This window comes from Anopheles coustani, chromosome 3 (assembly GCF_943734705.1).
Source record: "Anopheles coustani chromosome 3, idAnoCousDA_361_x.2, whole genome shotgun sequence".
In the NCBI taxonomy this organism is placed as follows: Eukaryota; Metazoa; Arthropoda; class Insecta; order Diptera; family Culicidae; genus Anopheles; species Anopheles coustani.
The window spans coordinates 93,348,185-93,365,360 of NC_071288.1; the positions used below are offsets into that span (position 1 = coordinate 93,348,185).

General features: G+C 43.3%; 1 protein-coding gene across 1 annotated transcript in view; it reads right to left on the reverse strand.

The window, feature by feature from the left end:
• Positions 1-17,176, reverse strand: part of LOC131271908 (protein O-mannosyl-transferase Tmtc3-like) — a 100,716-nt gene that overhangs the window by 8,684 nt on the left and 74,856 nt on the right. The gene's annotated exons all lie outside the window — the stretch shown is intronic.

Below are 17,176 nucleotides of genomic sequence, written 5' to 3' on the forward strand. Positions count from 1 at the left end.
AAAGGGTAGTGGACATATCAAATACGGACAATTACTCAGCGATGAAGCGCTTGGTCAAGAAATAATAGATCCTTAAGCAAACAAGGGACATTGCTCGAGGTTAAATTGACGTAAAGTTTCTTTCTTGTTCTCTCTTGTCGAAACATTCTTTATAATTTTAAAGGACAAAAATATTAAAGTATTTTATCTGAATAATAATAAAACACATAAAGAAACAAAGATGATAATTCACGAACATTCATCAATATTCCAATTATGATAAAAATGTTATCCATTTCCAAAGAGTTCATTCATTCGACCAGCGTTGAACACATTGATTTGGGTTGCTAACAAACCATGTGCGCACTTGAAAGTTAACGACCCAACAACCACCCACTCTTGGATGCTTATAATCCGCCTCGCTCCACACTTGTGCGAGTTTGCCCATTTGCCATCAGCTTCGATACACTGCGTGCAGATGTTGAAATATATTCATTTTCCTGCGGTATAAATTATGATCGCAAATGCAAACATCATTCCATTTTCGACGCGAATGTGTCGGTGTTGATCATCGACCATGGGTAGCAGATGCAACCACTCCGCTCCAGCAACAGTGCGCCTTGGGTACTAGTGTTCGTTTCGATTTTCCCCGTTTGAAAGCTGCCTAGAGCTTCGAGGTTTTAAGCAAGCTGCTGCTCGCACTGGATGTGTTTAGGGCGGGTACTTTCCGTTACCGAGTGCACTAACAAGCACAAATACATTCCCGCGCCGATGATGGGTGATTATGGAAGGTGGCGGCATTCTGGCTGAACCATGTCGGTGTTGATTATGATAACGGGCTTGAAAGTTGCAGCCCACTGCAGAGCTGGAAGGGTAAGTTGCGTCGTTTCGCCTCGTTCGGTTTGGGGATCACATTTGGTGCGGACTTTCCCCGGCACGAGAATAAATAGTCTGAGTGGCGAAAATAAAACAACTCACTCCAAGCCTTTGTTTTCGGAGTTGGGGGAGTTTCCCTGGTTAGAGGGAAATATTCCTCGCATCTATCGGCAAACCCAACGCGATCTATAGTTTTCGTTCGCATCACTGTACCCTCAATAACCAACCCCGGGGTTTCCGCGATTGTTCGGAACGAGTTTTAGAATATTTACAAACTGGTGCTACCGTCTATCGTCTGTGGTACGCCTGTTTGTACAACTTTTCCAAACTCGCCCGACCGTCACCTCATGTAGAAAGGAAAGGTTTCCCAGCTCGTTATCGGAAGGAACGATCAGGTGGTTGGGTAAAATTAAAACCCTTTCGGAAAGCCTTGGAGCATAATGATTATAATGAATTCGTTTCCTTCTTTGTCCATACATTGATTCCATTGTGCAGTAATAACTGAAAGTTTCATAAATTTTAGAAATGTAATTTAGAGTATTCATATAAATGGAAGTACTGTAAACTATTTTATTAACGTATCTCAGTTGAAATTTCAAATATTTCAAATTTCTGTTCCAAAGAAAGTGTGGAAAAAAATTAAATAAAATCTTGTCTTGTGCTGTTGTCATTCCCTTTCACGTTCAATTCAATTAGTTACTATACACGCTTGTCATTGTAACTGGTGCATTGAAACCGTCAAACTTTGGCAACTTTTTGCTAATGCTTACCAAAGACTGTTCGTTAATCAAAGGCAACCAAATCATCGCCTTTCCGATTCCCCTGCAGACTGATTTTAATAATTCATAGAACCATTGCTTCTCGCTACTTATTGTTCTTCCATTCAAAAGAACAAAGAAAGGATTGAAGTTATCAAGCTATTCATTTTGAGTTTCTTGCTTGCATATTGAGAAAATGACATTCTTGAGAAAGTATGCATAAATAATACCGATAGTGAACTATAATACTTTTCCATAATGCTATTCAATTATGCAATATTTAACAGTTCTTTGTAGTTGATTTTGATTGCGTTTACATGAAATCGATCAATGACATATGGAGTATGAATTAATTGAAAAATTGTCAACCAACAAAGCGAACTATTCAATTTGTGAGCCGACGCAATTCAGTGAAGAAAAATATACGAAAAGTTGATTGGAATTATTAAAAATAGGTCACGGTAACGAATAACTGTCGTGTGTAGCATAAGGAAATAAATGAAATACAAATTCATTCCAACATGGAAAGCACAAGTACCATTAATCACATACACCGATTGTTGCTGGATACAGAAATTAATTTCACCTTCGTGCAATTTATCATACTTTAAAATAAGCTTCCACTAGTTACAACTCGCCTGCCATCGGAAAGGTACGCTCGGAAAGACACAGTTCATGGTAGCTGCTGTTTTTGAAAGGAAGAACATTAAACCAACATAAACGAGATAAAAATACAACACTCACTTTCAGATGTTCATTAGTTTCAATTACGGCAGTTAATGCTGGGCGGGAGTGGGATGCACTTGGTTCATTTTTTTTATTTTCAAATTGAACTCATGATTCTTTCTCCCCCCCCCCCCCCCCCCCCCTCCCTGCTCGTGGTGCATAATTTATGCTGCTGTTTGCTTTCGCAGCGATCGTGAAAACTTATCATCCACAGCGGGCGCCGCCAGCTGTCACTGGGAGCTTTATTACGACACATCTGCAAGCAGAGATCGTCAACGGCGTTTGTCATGCGTGCCTGCAAGCCGTTGAAAGCGAAGCCCGGTGGAAACATATGTAATTACCCGTGTGTTGCAAAATCATGCATTTTTGTTTTGTTAACATTCGGTGGTTCGGTTTTCCCGCTCGCTTCCAACCTCGAGCTGCGTTCGGCTTTGGTTGAAATATTTTCCCCGCGTGGGACTTGAGCAGGTCCCGGTGTGTAATTTTCACTGCACTCGATACCTAGAAGAGGGAGGGGGAAACGAGGATGGTCTCCGGTTGGTTGTGAACATTTTTCACAGCTTTTTCCCCGGGTGACGCGCTGGGGGGAAAAGTTTGTTAAAAATTCATTACATTTTGATTTATGTTCACCGTGCGCGCACACGAAACTTTGTCAAGCGCCATCGGTTCGCCAGGGAACACCAGTGGAACCCCTTAAATAGAACCGCCAAAAGCGGTCGCAACCAACCCTCCATAACGGGGTGTGGTGGGTTGCACACGCCTAACGCACACTAACACCGTGGTGGGGTGGCTTTGTTTTTTGTTTGTTGCTTCGGGCGGTTGAATTGAGCGGGTGTTTTTAGGGAAAGTAACGGAAATACTGTTTGGTTACGTAAGCTGTAAGACAATACCTCATATTTAAATTAAAGAAGCCTTAAAAGAACTATAAAATGAAAAAAAAATAATAATAATGACGGGGTAAAACCCATTTAAAGTATAACGATGCATGAAAACTGTTCTCGAATTGCTTGGTTCCAGAAGTGAGGAATCGAAAAAATATTTATTACTTCCTGCGGATTTATCACATATGCATTAATGTGCATCTATCACGCGGATGATATAAATATGTAATGGATTGTAAAAATGATTTCGCCATGATCGATGTACCGCATTTAATTGGTTCCTGTTTCAAAATTATCAATCGTATCGGTGGTTTTACAGAAAATAATTCACTAGAACCCACAGATTTGTAATGTAACCATAACATACAACACTGGTTATTTTTTAAAGCATTTTCTTCGTCAACCATTGTATAAATTCCATGTTTTCCACCAAATGTAACACGCATTGTTTGTCTGTTGTATGTTAACTCGAACACTGCAGAGATTATCCTGTACCTCCAAAATATGTCACACAAACTTTACAAAGGAGGAAAAACTTTGTTTTACCACAGCGTCACGAGAACAAAAACAAAAATCGGATCCGGGTGCGGGTTTGTCATCCATTTTGGGTTTGTTTGGTTTTCCCCAAAGTGAGAATGATGCACGGCAGAAAAGTTAGGCTACAATGTGTCCCCCGTACGATACCGTTGTTGTCGCTGTTTCCATTACCGAAAGAAGGGGCGCGCAGGTAGCGTAGCGAGAACCGGTCGTTTCTTATTTTCCGGACTGAAAGGATTGCATTAGCACTTCGTGGCAAAAGTTTCCAGTTGAAATAGTAAACCGCTGATAAAAGCAGGACTTTGTTGAAGGTTGAAAAATATTTAACCACGTGTGAAGGAATAAAAATTACCCTCATAAGCGTTACTGCGAGAAGAAACTTAGTTAAACTATTACGTCAGGAGTAACCTCAATCGTGGCCTTCGACGTATTTTCCTCGCGATGGGTATTCCAGCATTGCGGAAAAGTCGTGAAAGAAATAACTGGCGTACGCGACTTGCATATGCTTCCAGATATGAACTTTTTGACCAGCTTTCCCCAACGGTGCTGTTCGGTTTCGTGCCAAAGAAAATGGAAAGCAGGTTAGGGAAGTGAAAGATCTACGTTGAAAGTTCAACCCGTACCTTCCCAGAAGGGATGCATTCGAATCCGACCCTTCCCTCCAGACTAGGCTTGGAATGGAAGCGGCAAAGTTTTCCAACATTTCATTTCTTCCGACTGCGGAGAAAGAAAGGAGACCCGGGGTGCGGGAAGTTAGTTAGAAGCCCTTTCGTCCGGTGCTCCTTTCTTTCCAATATCACGTTTGCTTCCACGCTCCGAGGGATCCGCCTTGGGGGTGATCCGCCGCGCTAGGATTTATTATGCATGCTGATATCAAGGACAGTCGTGCCGGTGGGTCACACGGCCCCCCGGAACAGGCGAAGCGTGCCCAAGACTTTGACTTGCGTACGTACGTAGGAGTTTCCCTGCGTTTTCCCCAAGTCGCAGCTGGCGCGTGCGGGAACACTCGAAGCCGTGCATGCATCGAACGGGTGGCTGCAAATTTATGGGAGCCTCGTTTCGCCTCGCGCCAAGATGGATTGCCTAACTCTTAAGTGGGGGGGAGGGGGCCCTTGGTGGGTGGTTTAAATATGTTCATCGGAGTGGAGGTACGTAGAGCCGAGGGACCCTTATCGTACATTTGCATGCTTCTCGCTTCGTGGCCCACCGGATGAGGTTCAAGGACCTTTTTCTTCTGACCTCCGACCTCGTAGCTAAGTTCATCATCACCGGTGAGGGGGGAGGGAGTGAACAAAGGAAGAAGCCGTGGTGAAGGGTGTTTTTGGGTGCCAAAAATAGCGTAGTAAAATTGGTTGCGTATAATTTATTGTCGAAAGTTTTTTTTCCCGATCCCCTCGGCTAGATGTCGCTTCGATTCTATGGAACCCTGAGTACGAATACGGAGTGCCTTGGGTTTGATAATGCCCTCGGAGGACAAATAAATGAAAACAGGAATTTTTTCTACTAGCTTCTCCTTTGACTTTCGGCTTCGATTTGCTTTAAAAGGCACAATATTGGATAAGGTTGGGAATTTAAATTTCATCTCCGAAAGATAAGTCGATCCACTGTTTTACGATTTATATGATTTATAAATTCACTGGTATTAGTCATTTTCTATCGCTGTAGCGATACTATAAGAATTTAAAATGTATAGAAAGGCAAACTGTTAAGATTTTTATAAAAGACCAGGCGCCTCCATCACTAGCTTTGTGACGAACCATAAAAATAGGATAAGAAGATAAAGATATGAACATTTTTAAGACAAGTTGGTGTCACATATATGTTACTTTAAAAAATATTATTTTTCAATGAATTGAGTTAAGTAACTTGCAAAGCACCACTCCTCAGCGGTTTCATTCGAGAAAGTAACCGATATTGCCTCAAATCCGTCTTAAAGCAGATGAAGAAACGGACCGAATATCGTCTGACGTTTCCATTTGCCATTCGTTTTACCGTACTTCCATTTTTCTTATGGAGGAAAACAAAACAAAAAAGGCACCGAGAAACTCCGGTGACCGAAGGGTTAAGTGAAAGGAGAACAAAAAGAATCCGCTTTCGAGCGTCGTTTCCCATTTTCTTGCAAAGCCAGCCAGGCTGGCTTTCGTGCTCCAAGCGCTCGTTAGCCCGAACAAGCCCGCTAAGCCCGGCCGAAGGAAGAAACGGTGCTCGCGCGGGAAGGATAATATTCATTTATTATTCCGCTTCCGCGTCCGGGCCGCCGATTTGGATGCCATCCGACTTCGAACCTGGAAGCCCTCGCAGGTGCTCACAAAAAGAATGGCAACGAGTGGGCGGAACGCAAGGCGCCACAAGAGAAGCAAGGGTCCTTTTCGGCGGTGGGGCTAACCACGTGAGTTACAGTTAATCGATTTCGGATTTTCCAAGGATTCTGTCCGAACGCAGCAGCCTGAAACAATGGTTGGAAGGTTCGTGTGGGAAGTGGGTAGAAAAAGAAATCGAACCGAAGAGCTTCAGTAAAGTGAGCACAAGGGAGAGCATGCACTCGGTGGGTGATTTTTCGAAGGTTTTGTTTTCCCCTGTCTCCCCACACCTGCGCGTAAAGATTAGTTTTCTATTGAACTTCCGACTGGAGCTCGAGAAAACGCTACAAAAAGCTCTCACGTTTGGCTTGCAAACTAGGCAAGACTCGTCTCGTCCGTGGACGATGATCACGTGGTGCACGTTTATTGTCTATCGAAGGTGTGTGTGTCTACCGAGAAAAGGAACTTGGGATACTTTGCGGATATTGGAAGCGGGAGGTTAGCCGCTTTTCGTGGTAGGATGATACACTAAAGTGAACACCCGCCGGGCCGTTGAGGTGAAAAATTGAAATATACTCGTAAAAAATCAATTTCTCAAGATTTTGTGGTTGACAGAGTCAAGGTTCAATAACCGTAATGTATGCATTAAAATTAAAATGTAGATAAAACGTCATGTTACAATGCGTTAAAGTTCTTGATAAGAGAATGTTATATTTCTTTTAGTATCAAGGAATCAATATTCCGTATTATTGTTTTCCGTTGACCCTTTTTCTGGTTTAGCAGAATGGAGCAAAAAGAAAAGCTCACTAATTACTCGTTCGATGTCTCGTCGTGAAGAGAACGGTTTTCCCTCTTCAAGATTTACATTTTTTTTCAGTTTACGCCAAACCGAACAAGATTTTTCCTTCTTCCATCGACAGCTCTTTTGGTTTGCTTCATTACGAAAACCCGAAGGTATGCATGGTTGAAGACAAATCGTTAGCGTTTCCGGTACAGCGGGATCGACAAAAGGTTAATTTGCTGTAGCAAAAAAGAACCCCAAACCGGTAGAGAAAGGAGGAAAATCTAACAATTTCTCTTCGGGGGACGCAAGGGGTTGAATAGAGGAAAACGGATGAGGATGAAGCATAATAATGGACTGATGGATTTTCCCGGCGCGAAAAAATAATCCCCCATTGACTGACGAAGTGAGCGAAAACCGAAACCAAAAGCGAAACGGAACGCTCTCGTTTGCTTAAATGAGGCTTGGCAAACACAAGACCTAGAGTAGTGAGCTTCTTCTATTCGTCGGGGGAAAAGAAATGAAAAGCCTATTTTGTTTTCCTTACCCCTTTTTTCGGGAAGGAAAGTGTAGAATGTGGTGATTACAAAATTTCATTTACCACCGGGAACGTTTTCCGCTCGGTTCTTCTCCCCCTCATCACCTCTGTTTCAACGTGAAAAGTGTTTTAAAAATACATTATGGTCACCCTTTCACGGGTAGGGTTGTGAAAGTTGTCCCAAAAAAAGAAAGGAAAAGATTAATTTTCACATGGTTGCGGTTGTGACGGAAGGGAAACCCTTTTCTTTATTTGTTTCCTTCTCCACCCCTTCCCGGGAGCGAGTAAAAGAAAGGATCCACAATGGAGACATACTGCGCAATTAATCAAGTAAATTATGCCAGTAATTATGGATCGGTCCTTTTTGAGGCATTTAAAGTGCCGAGTAAGTTGTAAGGCGTCTTCAAACGCATGTTGTTCGCACAGGAAAAGTGCAATACAATAAGAAAAGCCCTTACCCGTAACAAATTTCCATAATTTGTGCACAAACTTACGATAATTGCATCGTTAACTGCTCTCAGTAGGAAAGCAATGGAAAAGTTTTTAAATAAAAACAAGAATATGAAAGCCGAGATTTTATCCTTCATCTTCAAGCTCAATCTAGTTTTGCTCTGTTGCTTACGTTCATTGAAATAAAATACCGCTGGAAGTGTTTCTTAACTTTGGTGTTAGGTGCTTTAAAACCAAATTATCTTTAAATTGCGAACCGAAACTATCTCCAAGAAGCAAATTTTATCAACTTGTTGATAATTTTCCAATTTAAATTCAAATCATTTCGCACCTTGCGCTATCATCGATGCCAATCGAGGGCAGACAAATAAAAGAAACAGTTTCTTTACTTCAGCCACCATTTCCATCTGATGGGCTCCCTCCACCTCACCGCGGAGAGAGAGAAAGCGACCATTTGAGACGGTTTTAATGAACCACGATAACGATTTGGCAGTACTTTCCGCTAAGTGCGTTCCTATTTCGAGGGCATAATCGAGGCCACCGTTTCGCAGGTTGGCGTCGGAACGCTCCGGGTACTAATGATGATGCCATCTCCAAACGATCGTTCCTGTGCTTTTGCGAGGGTGAGGGGGTAAAAAAAGGACACTTCAACGGAAACGCCCTTAAAACGGCTTCGAGCGTCGGTTGGCCGTTATCTTTGTGCCAAAGTGCGTCTTAATTTTTGATTACATTTCAATGCGATGTGATTCAGTGCCGGCGCGGTACCCGGTTGGGTGCGAGTGGGTGATAAAAATCTTCCACTCCGATTACATTTTCCACCACGGACACAACCCCTTTCCCTTTTCCAAACCCTGGAAGTTGGGTTGTGGAGTGTTCCATACGAAGCGCGCAAAACATTCATTGTAATTTGGTGTTGGCTAATGGCTGCGTCTCGGGTTTCCTTTCTTCTCCTAATGGAATCGCCAAGCGCTTGGGAAAGGGGCAACCATCGGAAGGAGTTAAATGTGAGGTCCCTTGGGGTCGTGATGAGCACGAGTTTAGTGCGCCACCCCCGGGAGACGTACGCAGGGTGCGCTTTAAGGATGCAATCGCTTGCGTTTTAAAAGACCAATAACACTAAAATCCACACTTTCATGTCCATCCATCTGCTCGTACTTCACTGCCGAGCGTCGGTATCGCATTTAATTGTGTAATAAAAATTAGTTCCCTCGCCAATCCAAACCCCAGGTCTCGGCCTTGGAAGCGTGCCCAGATGCGGAGAAATGGAAGGTGCGATGATACCCCTTTATTACTGCACACGAAGGGTGAGAGTCTACAGAGTTGCACAAGCAGTTTATCTAAAGCCCAACATTGCAATCTGCTCTGCAGCTCCAACTATCGTCCTCACCGGGACACAAAAGGGAGATCGGTTGAAAGTAGTTTCACTCTCGATTTAATTTTTGGTAATTCATTTTCGAAAACCCCTATAGAGGTTTCCCTGGTCTCCAGAGTCTGTTGGAATGAGAAAATCCCTTGCGTTTATCCTGTCCAGCGTCCATTCGGATTTTCGGTGGCGCAAAAAGTAAATGCGCAGTAAAGCAGCCGGATGTGCAATCCGGCGCCACTACTCATAAACTCCAATGTTGAGACAGAGAACCTCCATAGGACGGTAGTAAAATGACTCTCGGGGTGCTATTCCGCTGAAGAAGGTTTCCCGGATCGAGTTCAAACGGATGCTTCAGGAACATACAGGATAACGGCATTAGAAACAGAAACGATGTAACGAAACATTCTTGCTCTGTTTTCTTTAGTAATAAGTTTAGTTAAAGTATTTGAGAATTTGTGTCGTGTTCGATATATGAAAGGCCGTGTGTCATTTTCTAAAGTCGATTCAAATTTTTTATTCATTTTTTAAACCACTTTAACACGTTGACTGCCAAGCGTTTTTAGCACACCTTTTTAGTACAATCTTTTTTAATATAATTTGTTTGTAACATTTATTAAACCAACGATTTTTGAAGGCTAAGCAAAAACTTACCTTCTCAAAGAATTGATATAAAATATTACTATAGTTTTTATGTTGCATTTTCATTTATTTATAGGTCAAAAACTTTTTAGAACTGAATTTTGCTGTCACCCACTTTTGGGTGACATGGCAGTCAACGTGTTAATAGTTCAGAAACTGAAACAAAATGGTTTGAACTAGTGTTGTGCTTAATGAATCTTTTGGCGAGATTCATTCATATGAATCTTTCACCTGAGATTCATTCAGATGGATTCATGAATCTTTGCGGATTCGAATCTTAAGATCCGCTTTGATCAAAGCTTAATGAATCTTCGTGAATCTTTCATGGATCTGTCATGAATCTCCCCGATTCTTTCATAGGGGTCCCATTTTTGGCTGGTGACTTTTCGTCATTTGGTGAGTCTTTGGGATTCATGAATCTCTTGACGAAAGATTCATGTATCCCTTATAAGGATTTATGTATCCCTTATCAGAGTTTCATTCAGATTCATGAATTTGAATCAGATTTACACAACTCTAGTTTGAACTTCTGGAATGGTTATAGTCACATACTGGAGTATCGTTCTTATCCAGGGTTCAAGTGACTCAACGATTGGCAGGGCAATGTTTTTGGAGAAAATGTTGTATACTTAGTGAAGGGAGTCAGTAACCGTGTGTGTGTTAACCCTTGGCGTCGGTAAATATTTCAACCGATTTCGGGTAATTGTTGTGCAAACATTCACTACAGTTTTCCGTGCCCATCGGAGGATGAAAACTCTACCCTGCTCTAGAAGGTAGCTAGAGGCTACCGTAGAGTGTAGATCGGGAGATAGGACGTTCTCCATCTTCCGTTGCAGATGGTTTCGACTTTGACTGCAATTATGCAACATACCGAGTGGGGTGGAGTTATTTGTGGGTTTTAGCTGAAATTACTGCACCTCCTTATGGGAGTAGGGTTGTGCAAAAGGGCCCGGAGACGTGAGACGTGACGTCAAGCTGTATTTGCCAGAAATAGCTACAGCACTCAAGCTCAAGCGCGGGCGTCTAGTTACAGCTCTTTTCCCGATGCAGATGAGCAAAAACCGTGCATTGGCCTCTCAGGGGAGGGAGTACTACCGACACTTTCCGCAAGCGGACTGCGGTCGTAAAACGTGAGCCGTGGAAAATCCCCTTTTGCCCACCTCACTTCGGTTCTCGCGAGCTGCATCTTTCAAGTGATGAGATGAGCAAAGGTACCGTCGAGTTCTCAGAAAGCGACGCCCGTGTCTCCGGGGAGCCGTGCGGGGGGGTGGTTGAGAAATGGGGGGAAATGAAAAATGAGTTGCAAGGGAAGGAAAATGCCCCAGCGGGCCCGAACGGTAGGGCCATCGAATGCCGACCCGGTTTTGAAGCGTACATTGTCCTTCCCCGGATTCTCGACTTATCTTCACAATTTTACCGTATGCTTATGTTGGTTATAAGCTCAATACTTATATCCCCAACATGCTCCCGGCCGGTCTTCCGACAGTTGGATGGAATTGGACACGTGCTCATTTGACTGACGCGCTTAACATCTTGCCGTGCGTCGGCACCTGGACTACCTGTTTCTGAAGGAGAACATATAAAATTTGCGCCCAACATGGAGGAAAATTGTTGCATCGGAGGAAAATCTTCCCAAGCTTTCACCTATGTGTGCCGGTGTGTGCGTTCAGGTTTCCACTCTGTAATCTATATTTGTCCTATAATTGGATTCATTACACGAACGAATGAGACACGGTTCGCCCCCAGTAATGACTCCTTTCGCATCTTCGGAACAGATCATCTTTCGAGCTGCAGTCGGGGTTTCTTTATCCTCTTCCTTCACCCAAGGGAATGTTCTGGTCGATATAATTTGTTTCATCATTAAGTTTTCCGGTCGAGCTTCGTTTCAGATGGTGATAATTGGATGAACTAATGCCGTTTATCTATCAAGCGGACGGCTCCTCTTTTAAGTGAGGAACGACTCATGGGAAATTGGTTGAAATTAAAGCTTTCATTTGAAAATTAAGAAACTTTATTGAAGTAAGTACTCATGGAGAGAATGTTTTGGCATATTTTAACTGCAAAAAGTTTGTACATATCGAGTTGGAAACACCCTGCTGCTTGCCAGATTCATTGAAGATTTTTTGTACGTTGCACACATTGTTCGAAAATGTTCAGCAAAGGTTCCAAAAACGAGTCAAAACTTCAACCAGCTGCAAGCGTTTCGCTGTACCGCCATAACCTCACAATGCTTCCCTGGGCGCTCGTACGCCATTAGGACGCGCGTCGTCGCTTAAAATGTCGTTCCACCATCATCGTTTCGCGGGCAAGCGGTTTTTCAGATGATAGTAATAAGAGTTGATGGTGGGAAAGGGGGGGGGGGAAGAGGAGCGAGGGCCAGGGATGGAAACCTTTTTCCCCCTACATCAGAAACCCAGAAGCCCAGGCCACCGGTACCGCTAATAACACCATCCCGCACGGGGACATAAACGCCCCTAACGTTTGCGTGAGGATACCGTTACCATGTGGTGGAGGGCTCGGTTACCAACACTCACACATGAGCATGGGGATCGACCCAGCTCATGCCGACGGATTAGCAACAGCACTCCAGGACCTGCATATGCTGCTTTGAGGTGAAGGTAACCGGTGGTCCGAAAAGATCCCGAGAAAAGCGTTCGGTGAGATGTGTTTTTCCAGACTGTGGTGTTGGGTGCACTCGAAAGTCATTAGAAATTTATTGACATGGTACAGAAGCTGTTTAGCAGATGCTCACAGGGATCACTGATCACTAAACCGAAGGCTGAGGCTGTTACAATATAATTTTTAATTGCTCGCTTTTTGTAGATTAAAATTAGGAAACGAGATATTTTACCTAATGTTTATGGAAACTATGAACGATTCTTTTAATGAGTTTTAGAGTAAGAAACAGTTTTTCTTACAATTTTTCATGAGCTAAGATTTGTGATTTGCATGTCAATACTATAATCAAATGCTTCCTCTTTTAAATAAAATGTACATGAACACATTTCGCAGTTTAACGAAGCAAGCAAAACATGTAAACTTGTTACACGAAACCAGAGCCAGGTTGGGAAAACTGGAAACAATTTTCCTGTCATGGAAAGCTCTGGTGATGGCTAGAACGGTACCTAACCACGTCCTCGTGTGATGAGAACGGGAGTGAAATGCCGTATACAGTCACTTACTCCTTGAGACGGTATCGTTCCCATGGATTTAACTGGCGTTAGTGACAGACTTGCCGCAACCGTTCGTTACCGTTCCGTTCACCACGCACAGTATGGTAGGTTTCATAATTTTTAATCTATTTGTCAAACGTATATTGCTTGCGGGCGTTTATTTATTAAAAACCCGCAGGCAACGTACGAGCAGCTCCGAATGAACGGGGATAACGAGTTTTTGATGAGATATTTCTTCACCGCTTCATCAAAAATTCATGTCGGAAACATGCAGCGACAAGAGGCAATTGGTTTAATGATTAGCTAATCATCAGTTTTCGAACTTAACTTGGCCATTACGTCCATGGAATGGGTGTTTTATTGTGAAGATACGACCAGTCTGTTCAGTCTGTTTCATGATTGTGTTTTATCTGAAAAATATCTTTTCTATCAAATGTTAGATTAAGTTTTTATTTTCAAAGGGTGTCACATTCATTAGTATTCTTTTCAATTTTCTCCTCAAGTGTTTATTGTTTGCTTGCAACAGTGCTTTTCTCATACCACTAGGTTGTTTGGCTGACGAAGAATATCATGTTTTCAGCAGTGTATCGAATCAGCATTAACACCCTCCGGTTCTCGTTGTTGTGCAAGGCGTCTTTTCACGATTCCACGAAAGCGAAACAAAAACAAGGTAACGAGAAACCGTTGCCCGCAAGGTTCGCAACCGTTGTTGACCGACCGGTTGGGGCAATACATCTTCGATGATAGTTACTGTTTCAGTTCCGACGCTGGTTCACCGGGTTACAAGGATGCAAAACATTGCCAGAATCGACAGCAAGCGTGAGTGATGGTAGAAAAATAGCGGAGAGTATTTTCAGAGGCGAACACTCAAATCAAGCCGTGGGGATTTAGCCGGGTGAATTCTATGGAAACCGGATGCGTAGTCACTTCCGTTCCGTTCGAGTGTCAACAGGATAGAGAATAAATAATCCGCTTCGATTTGGAATCGTTTCCTAGCGCTGGTTTAATGTATTTTTGGTGACCAAATTCGAATGACTTTTTCCTGAACAAAATGGGAAAGTTACAATAGTTTCGACATGGATTTGTTGTGTAATTGCAAAATATTTTACATTTGTTTTGTTATGATAAGTTGTTACTGTCAATAAACAAAAAATTAAATGTTTGTGAATTGTTTAACACTTACAATTACAGTTGAGTTTGCAAATTTTTTTGCAATTGAAAAATATTTTAAGTTTTTCCTCTCAATAAACAAAACTTTGAATGTCTTTCACTTGTTCAACGCTTGCAATTACAGTTGAATTAATGTATTACAAAATAAATATATTAAATGTTAAATCATGTAGAGTATATTAGGAATCCTTTTCAACACTTATTCTTTGAAAAACAGATACAAAAAATTGAAGTTTTCTGTAATCCGTAAGTAATTGTTTTATCATCTAAATTTTTATCTTCTTTAATATGTCAATGTTTCTTTTCGAACGGTTCGTTTGGTTTTTCTATCAAACCGAGTTGAAAACAAAAGACAACAAATCGTTTCGTACCGAAGCGTTCACTTCAGGTCTGCCAGCGGATACTGGGGCGTGTCCTTCGCGCGTCACGAATTCGTCCCAAGGCGCATTACCATAAATTCCATCCACCCGCCCCCGTTCCCCCGACACGGCTCAGGAATGCGTGCCCTCGTAGAGTTACTGTACGATGTGCCGATGTTTGCTCATTCGTTTGTCACTCAATCATTGTGCGTCTGCATGGGTGTGTGTGTGTGTGTGTGGGCAACCATTTTCTCTTCCACTGGCGCATCTTTGCCAAACGTAAAGCCAGCGTCCAAAAATGGTTGGAATGAGGTAGCAAAAGAAAAAGAAACGCAATGCTTTCAAACTTTCGACCCTTCATTCGTCACGTGAAACAAACATTAAAATTTGTTCGATGTGTTTTGCAAATTCGCCAAAGCCGAGACAGAACGGGTGGTATGTGTTTTAGGTGGGATGGATTTTCACTTTCCACTGTGCTTTGCTGTGCGAAAACGGTGACGGTTCTTTCCCAAAATGGTGCAAAAGCAAACAACGCTGGAAAATGGCACCCGAGTTTGACGAGCTTTCCATTGAAAAGCCGTACCGCTTCCTCTAAGGCTCGTGTTTCATCCCTTTCTTCCGGCTGAGAAAGGCCGAGCCGGGAGAGATTTATAATATTGTTTGGAAACGATATATCAAACAACGGCGGCGGACATTTTGTTCAATGTCGAAACACGGTAGAGGCCGTGCCTTTTCGGGGTGACGCTTTGGTAGTTGACAGGAAAAACCCGAGGCATGAAGATTCGCCGGGAAAGCGGTCGGCCCATCAGTCAACATCCGGTTGGGAAAAGTCATCCCGTGAATCAGAGAGGAGTGGAACTTACTGCAACGGGTTGGCAGGTTCCATTGAACCCACCAGCCCAGCGGGGTAGATTTCCCACTTTCTGGAACGTGCACCGGAAAACCGAGTCCGTTCCGGGTTTTTGGCGGTCTCCGGCTAAAAAGAGAGAGTTCTCTCTCCGGAGGGCTCGGTTTGAATGTAGTTTAATTGAAATTTGTCACATAACAAAAGCGCTTTCCCGCGACCTGTGTGTGTGTGTGTGTGTACTTTTTGGGGTTTGGTTCCACCTTCGATTCCGGATGCAAGTCACGATAGTCAATGGTATGCTGACCTACGTCGAACGCAGCCGACCCTTTGGTGAAACCGGGCACGTTCACGGCGAGGGTGGAGAGGAAAAACTGAGGCCATTTTCCTGACCCGCCCGCCAGGCGGTGCTGGTTAGAATTGATTTATGTCGTTTCTACCGTTTCGGAGACGACCCGGTTCGCCCGGTACACCGTTACGGTTTTATTGCACCGTTCGTGTCTGCGTACAGCGCTACAAGTATATACGGTCTGGTCTCTTGCCACGTTCACGTTGGCCGTTTCCATGGGGACGTCACTGCCGATGCGCCACTGGCTGCCACTTCAATTTATCATATGCTACATTGTTGGTAATTGGTGTGTAACACTTCGCGGCGCTCGAGTGTTTGGTTGCCGAGCGAACATTTCTATTCCGCAAAATGGTCGGACGGACGCGGAGGTTGACTCGAGCCGTTCGCCGGTTATTGCATTCCGTGGGCGAATTGATGGCACGAAAAACGATCAGACCGACGTCGGTTTTAACGCGTTCTGCCAGCAACTGGATAGTACCGGTGACAGTTTACAAGAAAAACATCGAGCTGTAAATAGCTTTCTATTTTAACGATTTACCAAGGAACCGTTAGACTTTTCCAGAAATTTAAGAAATCTTTTACTTCGTTTATGATTTCTCGCAAAATAAGTTGACTTTCAACATGTAAAAGGGGATTTATTGTTTCTCAAGTTTATTGTACGCAGTTAGATAGAGAGAAAGTAGTAAAGTAGTTTATTCCATATTCTTAAATATTTAATGATTCAATGAATGACTTCCGTGTCATGTTTGTTACTCGAAGCTTTTCTCATATTTATTTCCATCTCACTAAAGTAAACGTGTGAAATCATTTCCTCAAGTGGTTTGACCTGTGTGGTCACATTTTTCACGCTTTTTCCGAAACCTTAATCCAACGCAACAAAGCTCCCAAGCAGTTACACGGATGCAGTAGGAAAATGCGCAAGAAAAACTCCACTCTTTCAGGATCGAACCAAACATTTTTCACCCTTTCGTGTGGTCTCTCTAAAGAAAAGCGAGAATAAAATATGACTGCCACAAAGAACAATACGAGCTCGAAACAATCGTCAAAACTTCTCCGCCGGCGGACGGGAAGAAGGAAGCGGGAAGCTACACGGCACTCGCCGAGTGCAAAAGCATTCGAAATGATGGAAGAACTTTGCACATGTCGTCAGCTTTTTTTCTTTCTGTCCCAGCCGGCACGTCCTGTCGACCCGTCGTTGACAGTTGACTAACACTTCCGGCTAGGGTTAGTCGAGGCATTACCTGACGCAGTAGCAGCTTGGTTTCCTTGCGGATGAAAGGTGGTAGTCCCTATGGTTCCCAAGGGCCGAAAAGGGGGGCGGGGGGGAGTGTGGAAAATTTGAAATACAACCGAAAACTTCTTCCTGCTGACTGCGGAACCGAGTCTGTCGCGTCGTTGGACAAGACTGCCGGTGAGTCGAAAGGATGTGTAGAGCTTGTGAAAAATCAGG